We start from the raw sequence: 11,058 nt of genomic DNA on the forward strand, positions 1-11,058 counted from the left end.
TGTGCTGAGCACAGCCAGGAGCAGCCCTGCCAGGACGAGCCCCTCGTCTGCTGCCCAGGGCTCGGGGAGTCGCAAAAGAGCTGCGCCGGGCCACAAGTCATTTGCCTCCACCTCGCAATCCACTCTTTTGGGGTCTAGGAGGAAAATGCGGGCCTGAGTCCACAGCTTCCTTCCTGGCAAGTCGCCCGCGTGCCCCTTCCCTCTAGGCTACACGTGTATGGACCTCATGCCCATGGGAAACCCTAGTCTAGCCCTGACCTCTGTGCACCCGGAGCGACCCTGGGCATCCCGAAAGCCACCATCCAGAATATTCCCAAGCCTTGCCCCGCACTTTTGCCCAAAGGTGGGTGGCTCGAGGCTGTGTCAGATCCCAGTGGCTACAGGCCCCAGGACGGTGCGCGCAGGCCCGTGTCCCATCTGCCTCCAGTCCTGCAGCCCACACGACTCCTCCTCGACCCACAGTGTAGATGAATTGGAGTACCGTCAATGAACAGGGCAGGCAGGCTCACCTATGCCTGGACCTATGGTGGCACCCTGATTAGGACTCTGCTTCTTCATCTCGGGTTGGTTTACGGACTTTCACTTTGGAGCACTCTGTGCAAAACTATTTAGGGAAGCCCAGGCACCTGGTGTGGTTTGCACTGACAGAAGGAATGGAGCCTACATGGTCTGAATCCAGGATGCAGTGCTGCTATCAATCCTGGAAATAGGCTTTTTTTGGTAAGATATGTGAATGAAGTGTTGGTGTCTTCACCAAAAGGTGGCACCTAAGGGTTCTGAGGAAATAAATGTATAGACCCTCTGTACAGACTTGTGTATAAACAACTTTTGTATATACATATAGGATAGCTTTTTTGAACTTATACAGCTGTACATAAAAGTAGCTGATACTAGTTAAGCCTGTGTCAACATTTTTTTTCCACTTGTACATTTCGGACTTTTTCTTTTGGTTGATTAAAGTTGCATATGCTAAGTGTGTGAATGAAAAAAAAAATGCCCTCCCCATGTTCTTTCTATGTTCTACCAGTTTCCTCCAGAGCTTAAAATAAAGCCTTGCTCCACTTATTTGCATTAAACAAAAACGTCAGTTGACAATCTTAGTTCTTAACGGGAATAAGTTTTCTTTGACTACTTTTTAGACTTTCCGGTTTTTTTTTTGTTTCAATAAAGAACATCTTTATTGAGATATACTTCAGTCGTTTAAAGTGTCTAATTTAGTGGCCTTTAGTATACTATCCAGTGCTCATTACACCACGTGCCCTTCTTAATGTCCATCACCTAGCCCCACCTAGCCCCACTCCCCTCCCCTCCAGCAAACCTCAGTTTATTTCCTGTGATTAAGAGTCTCTTATGGTTTGTCTCCCTCTCTGGTGTCCTTTTGTTTTCTTTTTTCCCTCCCTTCCCATATGATCCTGTTTTGTTTCTTAAAATTCCACCTCTGAGTGAGATCCTATGATAATTGTCTTCCTCTCATTGACTTTATTCACTTAGTATAATAGCCTTTAGTTCCATCCACATCATTGCAATTGGCAAAATTTCTTTTCTTTTTTTTTTTTTGATGGCTGAGTAGTACTAATCATGTGTGAATGATTAGTTATCTATCTATCTATCTATCTATCTATCTATCTATCTATCCATCTATCTAACTATATCTCTATCCATCCTCTTTATCCATTCATCTGTCAATGGACATCGGGACTCTTTCCATAGTTTGGCTGTTTTGGACATTGCTGCTATAAGTTGGGATGCAGGTGCCCCTTCAGATCACTACATTTGTATCTTTGGGGTGAATATCTGCTGTGCAATTGCTGGGTCATAGGGTAGCTCTGTTTTCTACTTTTTGAGGAACCTCCATACTCTTTTCTTGCCTTCCCAGCAACGGTGTAAAAGGGTTCCCCTTTCTCTGCATCCTTGCCAATGTCTGTTCTTTCCCGACTTGTTAATTTTAGCCATTCTCACTGGCGAGAGGTGGTATCTCATTGTGGTTTTTATTTGTATTTCCCTGATGCCAATGTTATTGAGCATATTTTCATGTGTCCGTTGGCCATTTGTATGTCCTCTCTGGAGAAATGTCAGTTCATGTCTGCTGCCCATTTCCTGATTGGATTCTTTGTTCTTTGGGTGTTGAATTGAATAAGTTCTTTATGGATTTTGGATATTAGCCCTTTACCTGATATGTCATTTGCAAATATCTTCTCCCATGCTGTCAGTTTTCTTTCGATTTCGTTGACTCTTTCCTTTGCTGTGCAAAAGCTTTTAACCTTGATCAAGTCCCAATAGTTCATTTTTGCCTGTGTTTTCCTTACCTTTGGAGATGTGTCTAGTGAGGAGTTGCTGCAGCCAAGGTCACAAAGGTTGCCGCTTGTGTTCTCCTCTAGGATTTTGATGGACTCCTGTCTCACATTTAGGTCTTTCTTCCATTCTGAGTCTATTTCTGTGCATGGTGTAAGAAAATGATCCAGTTTCATTCTTCAGCATGTGGCTGTCCAATTTTCCCAACACCATTTGTTGAAGAGACTTTTTTCCATCGGATATTCTTTCCTGCTTGGTTGAAGATTAGTTCACCACAGAGTTGAGGGTCCATTTATGGGTTCTCTATTCTGTTCCATTGATCTACGTATCTGTTTCTGTGCCACCATACTCTCTTGATGATTCCAGCTTTGGAATAGAGCTTGAGGTCTGGAATCGTGATGCCACCCTTTTGGTTTTCTTTTCAACATTCCATTCCGTTGGCTATTTGGGGTCTTTTTCTGGTTCCATACAAATTTTAGGATTCTTTGTTTCAACGCCGAAATAAGTTGATAGTATTTTCATAGGGATTGCATTGAATTTTTAGATTGCTCTAGATATCATAGGCATTTTAACAATATTTGTTCTTCCAATCCACGAGCACGGAGTGTTGTTTTTCCATTTCTTCGTGCTTTCTTCAGTTTCTTTCATGAGTGTTCTATAGTTTTCAAGAGTACAGATCCTTTGCCCCTTTGGTTAGGTTTATTCCTAGGTATCTTATGGTTTTCGTATACCATGTTTTCTTGATTCACTCACCCTTTGATGGACATTTGGCTTGTTTGTACTTAAAAAAGAATTATTTATTAGAGAGAGAGAGAGAGAGCACAAGGTGAAGGGGAAGAGAGAGAGGGAGAGAGAAATTCCAGCAGACTCCACACCCTGTGCTGAGCCCAAGGCTGGGCGTGATCTCATGACCCGGAGACCACTGTACCTAAGCTGAAAGCGAGAGTTGGATGCTCAACTGACTGCATCACCCTGGCGCCTGTTTCTACCTTTTGATGTCTCTGATTGTGTCAACAGTGTATACATGTTGGTGCACACACCACTTTCAATTCTTTTGGGTAGATTCCTGGCCGTGGTTTGCTGGGTCCAAAGTAGGCCTATGTGTAACCATTTGAGGAGCTGCCAAGTTTTTTTCCAAAGTGCTACAGCATTTTACATTCCCACCAGCAGTGTTTAATGGTTCTAGTTTCAGGGCATCATCACTACCATTTGTTGTTATCTGACTTTTTGATGTTAGCCATGTAGTGGCTGTGAAGTGGTATCTCACTGTGGTTTTGATCTGCCTTTTCCTGCTGACTAATAACATCAAGCATTCTTCATGTGTTTGTTAGCTATTTACATATGGTGTAAGGATCCAGGTTCATTCTTTGTCATGTGCCTAGCAAATGTTCCCAGGACCACTTGTTGAAAGAACAGTCCTCTCCTTGTTGAATGCTCTTGCCACTCATGTCAAAAACCACTTGAACATAGGTATATGGGTTGATTTCTAGAGTCTCCATTTATTCTCTCGATCTATATGTCTACCCATATGGTAGCACCACATCATTATACCATAATTTTGTAGTAATTTTCGAAATCAGGAAGTGTAAGCCCTCCAACTTTGTTCTTTTCAAGATTGTTTCGGCGCTTCCAGGTCTCTTGCAGTTCCATATGCATTTAAGGATCATCTTTTCCATTTCTGCAAAAGGAGCTACTGAGTTTTGATAGGGATTTCATTGAAGCTGTCGATGCCTTTGGGCAATACCGCATCTTAAAAATATCAAGTTTCCCAATCAACGATCACATGCTACCTTTCCTTTTGCTTAGGCCTTTAACTTTTCTCAGCAGTGTTTTTGTAATTTTCAGTGTAGAAGTGTACTTGCTTGGTTTAATTTATTCCTTGGTATTTTATTCCTTTGGAAACTATTATCAAGTTGTTTGCTTAATGTCTTTTTTGAATTGTTCATTGATGTTGTATGGAAATACCACTTCCGGGGATCCCTGGGTGGCTCAGCGGTTTGGTGCCGGGCTTTGGCCCAGGGCGCGATCCTGGAGACCCAGATTCGAGTCCCACATCGCGCACCCTGCGTGGAGCCTGCTTCCTCCTCTGCCTGTGTCTCTGCCTCTCTCTCTCTCTCTCTGTCTCTCTCTCTCTCTATATATATATATATAATGAATAAATAAATAAAATCTTTAAAAAAATAAAAAATAAAAGGAAATACCACTTACTTTGTATGCTGATCTTGTGTCCTGCAGCTTTACTGAATTTCTTTATTAGCTATACTGGTTTGTGTTTGAGGCAGGACGGGGATTTTTTTTTTTTTTTTTTTTTACTGAGATTATGTTACCTATGAATAGATACAGTTTTATATCTCTCTTTCTAATTTGGATGCCCTTCATTTCTTTTTCTTGGCTAATTGCTCTGGCTGTCATTTAACACAATGTTGAATAAAGTGCTCAAAGAAGGCATCTTTGGTCTGTGCTGGATCGCAGAGGGAAAACTTTTAGACTTTTACCACTGAATATGTTATCTGTGAGTTATTCATAAGTTTTCTTGATCATGTTTAGGAATTTTCCTTCTTCTAGTTTGTTGTATTTTCATCATAAAAGGGTATTGAACTTTGTTAAAGACTTTTTCTGCATTAATTGAGATGATGAGATGATCAGGATTGCTCCCCCTCCTTCATTCTATTAATGTATGCTGATGGATTTTTTAAAATAATGAACCACTCTTTTATTTCTAGGATAAATCCCACTTGTTCATACTAGTAATAATAATAAAAAAAATAATCCATTTAATATGCTAGATTTGGTTTGATAACATTTTGCTGAAGATTTTCTCATATATACTCCTAAGAAATATGGGCTTGTAATTTTCTTGCGATGTCTCTGTCTGGCTTTAGTATCACTTCATACCCACCAGGATAGATAGCATCAAAAAGTCAGACACTGCTGGGAGATTTGAGAATAATTTCCATTAGTTCTTTAAGTGTTTTATAGAATTTTCCAGTTAAGCCACCTGGTTCTGAGCTTTTCTTTGTGGAGAGGTTTTTGCTTACCGATTCAGTCCATTCATTATAGGTCTGATATAGGGCTGTTCTATTTCTTCTTGAATCGGTTTCAGTAGTTTGTGTGCTTCTAGGAATTTGTCCATTTTCTAGGTCATCTAATTTCTTGGTATATAATTGTTCCTACTAACCTTATGATCTTTTTCATCTGCAGGTCTGTCTTAATGTCCCCACCATCACACAGTTAACCTCTGAACCGCATGGGGTATAGAGACACCTACCCCCCACCCATGCAGTTTGAAATCCGCATATTACTTTGGATCCTGCAATATGTAACTAATTGCCTACTGTTGACTGGAAGCCTTATCAATAACAATTAACACATATTTTGTATGTCGCGGTATTATATATAGTATTCTTAAAGTAAGCTAGAGACCAGGCACCCTTCTATCTATCTTTAGTCTTCTATCTCTTCAAGTCTTTGCTTCAAAATCACCAAGGAGGCCTCTGCTGTCTACCTAATTTAAACTTAATCCCCCCATCTCTCTTTACCTGATCTACTTTCTAAATTATAATTTACTATCTAATATGCAGTATGATAATGCTTATTGTTAGCTGACTACCTCTACTTCAACTAAATTTCATGAAGGCAGCGTTTTTTTGTCTGCTTGATTCAGTACTGTGTCCCCAGCACTAGAAAGAGTGTGCGGTTCACGGATGCTCAGTAAACAGTCATTTAAAAAAAATACAGTTATATGTACTACATATAATTTATGAAATTTACCAAATTCCATAAAACAGTCCTTGTCACAAGGGAATATATATGGTATTCTACAGTATCTTACCTATTTTTCAATAATGCCCCCATACAAGAGTACATACTGCAGGATGCCACTTCCGTGATGTACTACAAACGCGAAATTAACCCGCAGAGATAAAATTGTAAAACTGATTGATCCTTAAGCGGTGGTCAGGGGGTGGGGGTTGACTAAAAAGGGGCAGCACTTTCTGGGGAAGTACACTGTTCTGTATTTTCACGGGGTGGGGGGGGGGCGGTTGTTACACAGGTCCATCGGCAATTTTTGCATTTTTGTTCTCTGTAAATTATGTGCAAATCATTCTATGAAAATTACGTCCGACCTAAAAATACTGGCAAATAAAACTATTAGTGCAGCTCACTAAACAGATTTCACCGCCCATACTCACTACGGGGTTGCAGCCCATGACCTAAAAGGCGGACTTGGAGCGCTGCTGTAAGGGTGAAAGGTTAGATGCCATTGGAAAAGCAGGCAGCGCTCCCCCTGGAACGTTTCCGACCTTCAGGAAAGCTTGGTTCTCTTTCCACAGCCCGGAGGGCGCTCCTCGCCTTGGTGTCCAGCCCTTGCGCGCCCGGCACCGCTGGATGCGCTCCAGGCACCACACCTGCAGCGCGGCGCCAGGGCACCAGCCAGAAGGCAGTGCGGGGACCCCGGCCGCCCCGGGCTCACGGACCCAGGTCGAGGAGGGTCACTGCAGCTTTCGACACGCCCCGATCCACGCCTACCCCCAAAGGCCTGCTGAACCCTATTGTTCTTCCCCCACCTCTCAAGCCCGCCCGACATCAACCACGTGGAGGGCTTCGGGCCCCGGGACTCGGCCCCGCCCCCGCCCCCGCCCCCGCCCCCGCCCCCGGGGCGCTGCCGCCAGGCCTTGGAGGGCACACGTGCGCAGAAGAGGGCGCCGGGTCCCTTCGCCCGCGAAATCCGTCTCCCAGAAGGAAAGCCTGCGCTGCGGCGCCGCACATGCGCAGCGAGGGCCCGAGAGGCCGAGGGGCCGGGCCCGGGGGCCGCGGGGCGCCTCGCGTCCCATTGCAGCGCCTGGCGCGCACCGACCCCAGCCCCTGCGTCTCCAAACCCTTCCTGCAAAAAGGCCCAGTCGGAGGACCAACGGGCGCACGAGCCTAGCGATGGCGCAAGACCCAGGACGCGGCGACAATTCTCTCTCCCAGGCCCGAGCACGTTTCGCTAATGCTTGGAGGACTTAACTCAGGCATTGGAGTTGGAGCCCCAAGCCTTTCCAATGTTTGCAGTCGGCTTTTCTGCCTCCCTGAATGGACCTGAGAGTATACCGTTGTGACAAGAGGGGAAACACGTCTCAGAGCTTTCCGTAAAGTGCCTGCAAGTCAAAGCTAACAGCGGCATATTTTCTAGGAACACACGCCAATTATTTTTGATGACACAAACATAGAGACCAATAGCTAACTCCTTTGAGTAATAGTAAAAAGAACAACTTGGAAAAACCCAGAGATAGTTTTCCTCCGCAGGGCAGGTGGATGTTCTGAAAATGCTGTTGCTTCACACTGATCTAGTGCAACATTAATCAGTGCCCTGATAGGTATCCACAGTTCTGGGGAAACTGGTTACTTGGGGAAAAAGTTCTCTTTGGATGATCACCTTCCATGCTGTGCCAGTTTCCATAGGGCTTAAAAGTTACCATGAACAGAAATACCTACAGAGCGTTTGCTTGGAATAAAGAACGTGGCCGGCAAAATACAGATTTTTGTCCTTGGTTTCTAAAAGGTGGCCTCTAGATTCTTGGCATTTCCCTAGTGTTTACTGTCCCCGGTAGGCCCCATTGATGTGCTTGGAGGCTATGACATCCTGACAACACAGAGAGGAAGACAAGTTTCACTTTTGTAGCCCTTTCAGATCTTACACTATGAGTCTCACCCTTTGGCTAGTTCTCATTCATATCCTAATGCTGTAATGAAACTGTAATCACAAGCACAGTGCTTTCGTGAGTTCTGTGAGTCACGGTCGTGAATTATCAAAGTATCAGAGGGGGAACTGGGAAGCGCTGAATCTTTAGCCCACGAGCCAGAGGTGAGGGTGACCTGCGGATTCCTGGGCATGCGGCTGGTGACTGAAGTGAGGGCAATCTTCTGGAGGGCTGTGCCCTTAATCTGGGAAGTTTGGCCCAACTCTAGCCGGTTAGTGTCAGAAATCACCGAGGCTATGCACTATGTACTATGCATGATTCTAGGTGCTTTAAATGTATTAACTAATTTAATACTCCCATAGGAACTGTAGGAAGTAGATTCTATTATTAACCTCGTTTTACACATGTTGAATGGAGACACACGGATTCACCCACTCGCTGGGGAACACACAGCTAGTTAGTGGGAGAGCGAGGCAGAAGGGCTGTAGACCATGGATTGGTAAACTGCTACTCACAGGCCACATCAGCCAACTGCCTGGTTTTCTACCGTCTGTGACCATAGGATGTTTTTCACATTTGGAAACGGCTGGAAAAAATTCAGAGAGCTGTGTTTGTGTTTTAGTGTATAAAAGTGACTGCGTGATGACGGGTCAGTGTCTTTGAAAGAAAAGGTTAGTGTTGCTTGAAGTTCCCCTAGAGATGGGAGGCAGGGTAGAAGTCTCCGGGTCCCAATTCCACTGAGGGGGTTCCCCGTACCAATGATAAGCAATTCTTGGACATCAGCCAGCTGTCCCACAATTTAACTCAACTGTGTCACACGTCCTGGGACATAGCATTAGATCCCACAGCTTCACACTTCAGTCCTACGAGATTGACACCCCTCCCCACTTCAGACCCTAGCCACAAGCCCAGGTTATTATATGGTTATGACCCGGCAGCTATTGCTTGGAGGTTCCCAGGCCAACTCCTTAAACTCCGTTCACAAGTTTAGGTCGTTACTGACTGTCCGGCTATAGATCAGAGCCACAAGCCACAAGCCCTTCCCTTGGGTTCAATTAATTAGAACTCATAGAACCCAAATATTTTACTTATTCGATGACTGATTTATTATAAAATGTAGGATTCAGAAACAGCTAAACGGAAGACACATGTAGGGCAGGTGTGGGAAAAAGGTGTGGAGCTTCCATGCTGTCTAAACAAGCCACTCTCCCCATTATCTCCACATGTTCACCAACCTGGAAGCTCTTCAAACTCTGTCATTTTGTGTTTTTAGGGAGGCTTTATTATATAGGCTTTCTATCTATTAAGGACTGGCCATTGGTTCTTGATGCAACGGCCAGCCCCTAGCCCATCCCTGAAGATCAGGGAGTGGGACTAAAAGTTTCACCCCTGTATGCATCGTTGGTTCCCCTGGCAACCAGCCACCATCTTTAGGTGCTTTCCACAAGTCACATCAGGAATGTAAACCCAGTTGTGGTGGAAAGGGTCTATTATGAATAATGAGACACCCGTTTCACTTTTATGACTCCAAAGCAATTTCAGAAACTGAGGGCAGGAGACCAATAGGATGACAAAAGATGCTCCCATTGCTCTTCTCACTCAGGAAATCCCAAGGGTTTTGGAAGCCGTGAGCCAGGAACCATCGACAATGACCAAATGTGAGACATATATTTTCATTGTCATTAAGTCGACTAAACATGTTTTTCTTATAAATCACGGAATCACCTCGGGTCACGGGGACACGGAGCACCAGTGTCAAGAGGCAGGAGTAAAGATCGTAGTGTTTGTGTTTGTTTTTTAAAGATAAGAGTGTTTTTATTTTAATTCCAGTATAGTTAACATACGGTGTAATAATAGTTTTGGGTACATATATAATACAGCGAGGCAACGATTCCATGTAACACCAAGTGGGTCATGGCAAATGCACTACAGACTGTAGCCTTTCCTGGAATTTCCATGGGCAAGGAAAGGCAGAGCAGGTCAAACAGTTTAGAATTGGCTGGCTTGAATAATTGTGGAGGGCTTTGGGACATAGGGATTGTCTTTGTCTGTTCCCTGGCCCGGGATTGATTTAGGGCAGGGGAATATTGGCTCGGTTTGTGATTATTAGATAAAGGAGGTGGTTGGGGGTATGGGATGGGGCTGGTTTACCTGTGAGAGGAGTGCTGTCAGGCAAGTTGTTTATCGCAATAGGAATTAACCACCACCCTCCCAGGAGGTCAACACATCCTAATGAGGAGAAGATAAAAAATACGGTTAATATAGTATCTCAAAATACATGAACATTTTGTGACATTCTAATTCTAGTGTATATAAGTAAAGTTTCATTGAAACATAGCAATATTGACTTATTTATCATTGTCTATGGCTGCTGTCACTCTACAGCAGCGAGTTGACTTGTGATATAGGCCATATGGCCTAGAAAATCTAAGTTGTTTACTATTCGGCCCTTTTCCTAAACTAAATTTTGTCAACCTCTGCTCTATAGTAAATGCCGTTCGACTGTATGAAATACTGCATAGAAACGAAGATGTAAAACGATGAACATTTTAAAAATATAAGGCTATATGTCCTAAATCTTTAGGTGGAGAGACTCTCACTTTTACCATAGGGGAAAAATTAGATTATGTTATGGAAAATATGAAAACTTTCTATGGTAAAAAACCATCATAAAGGTACTTCCACCTGTAGGAAGATGGAGGAGATCTAGTGTTCCCTGTTCCTTCTGCTAAGAAAGAGCTCGGGATCCTGATACATCTTCTGGGACTGCATCGTTTTCTGGCTTTCACAGTTTGTATTGAAAAGTCAGTTTGTATTGAGCGGGGATCATGCCAGGGACCCTCCCTGAGGGCCCTGGGGCCCTGCCGAGGGACAAGGACCCCTGAGTGCCAGGCGATTCCTGTGCCTCAGCTCAAGCATCACCGCAGGAGATCTGGGAAAAGCTGAGGCTGGTGGTCGCGGGGTGGCCACACCTTGGCCGGATCCCTGCCATCGCGGTGCCAGGGCTCAGGCGCCCGCCTGCACAATCCCTGCGCGCCCCCGGGCCTCGCGGGCCTCGTGCCCGCGCGCGCGCACCCTGAGG

The 11,058-nt window shown here is 44.4% G+C and overlaps 1 protein-coding gene across 3 annotated transcripts in view; it reads right to left on the reverse strand.

Moving 5' to 3' along the window:
- LOC112651860 (zinc finger protein 569-like) overlaps window positions 1-11,058 on the reverse strand; it is a 43,566-nt gene extending 32,508 nt beyond the window's left edge. Inside the window, exons 1-2 of one of the 3 annotated variants that reach the window (XR_007410304.1) lie at window positions 10,662-10,942; window positions 7,113-10,205 (exon numbers count right to left, since the gene is read on the reverse strand). The gene's annotated coding sequence lies outside the window, so the exon portion shown is untranslated. The other 2 variants (XM_049109233.1, XM_049109231.1) reach the window with 2 other exon arrangements.

The sequence above is a fragment of the Canis lupus genome, chromosome 4 (assembly GCF_003254725.2).
Source record: "Canis lupus dingo isolate Sandy chromosome 4, ASM325472v2, whole genome shotgun sequence".
NCBI lineage: Eukaryota > Metazoa > Chordata > Mammalia > Carnivora > Canidae > Canis > Canis lupus.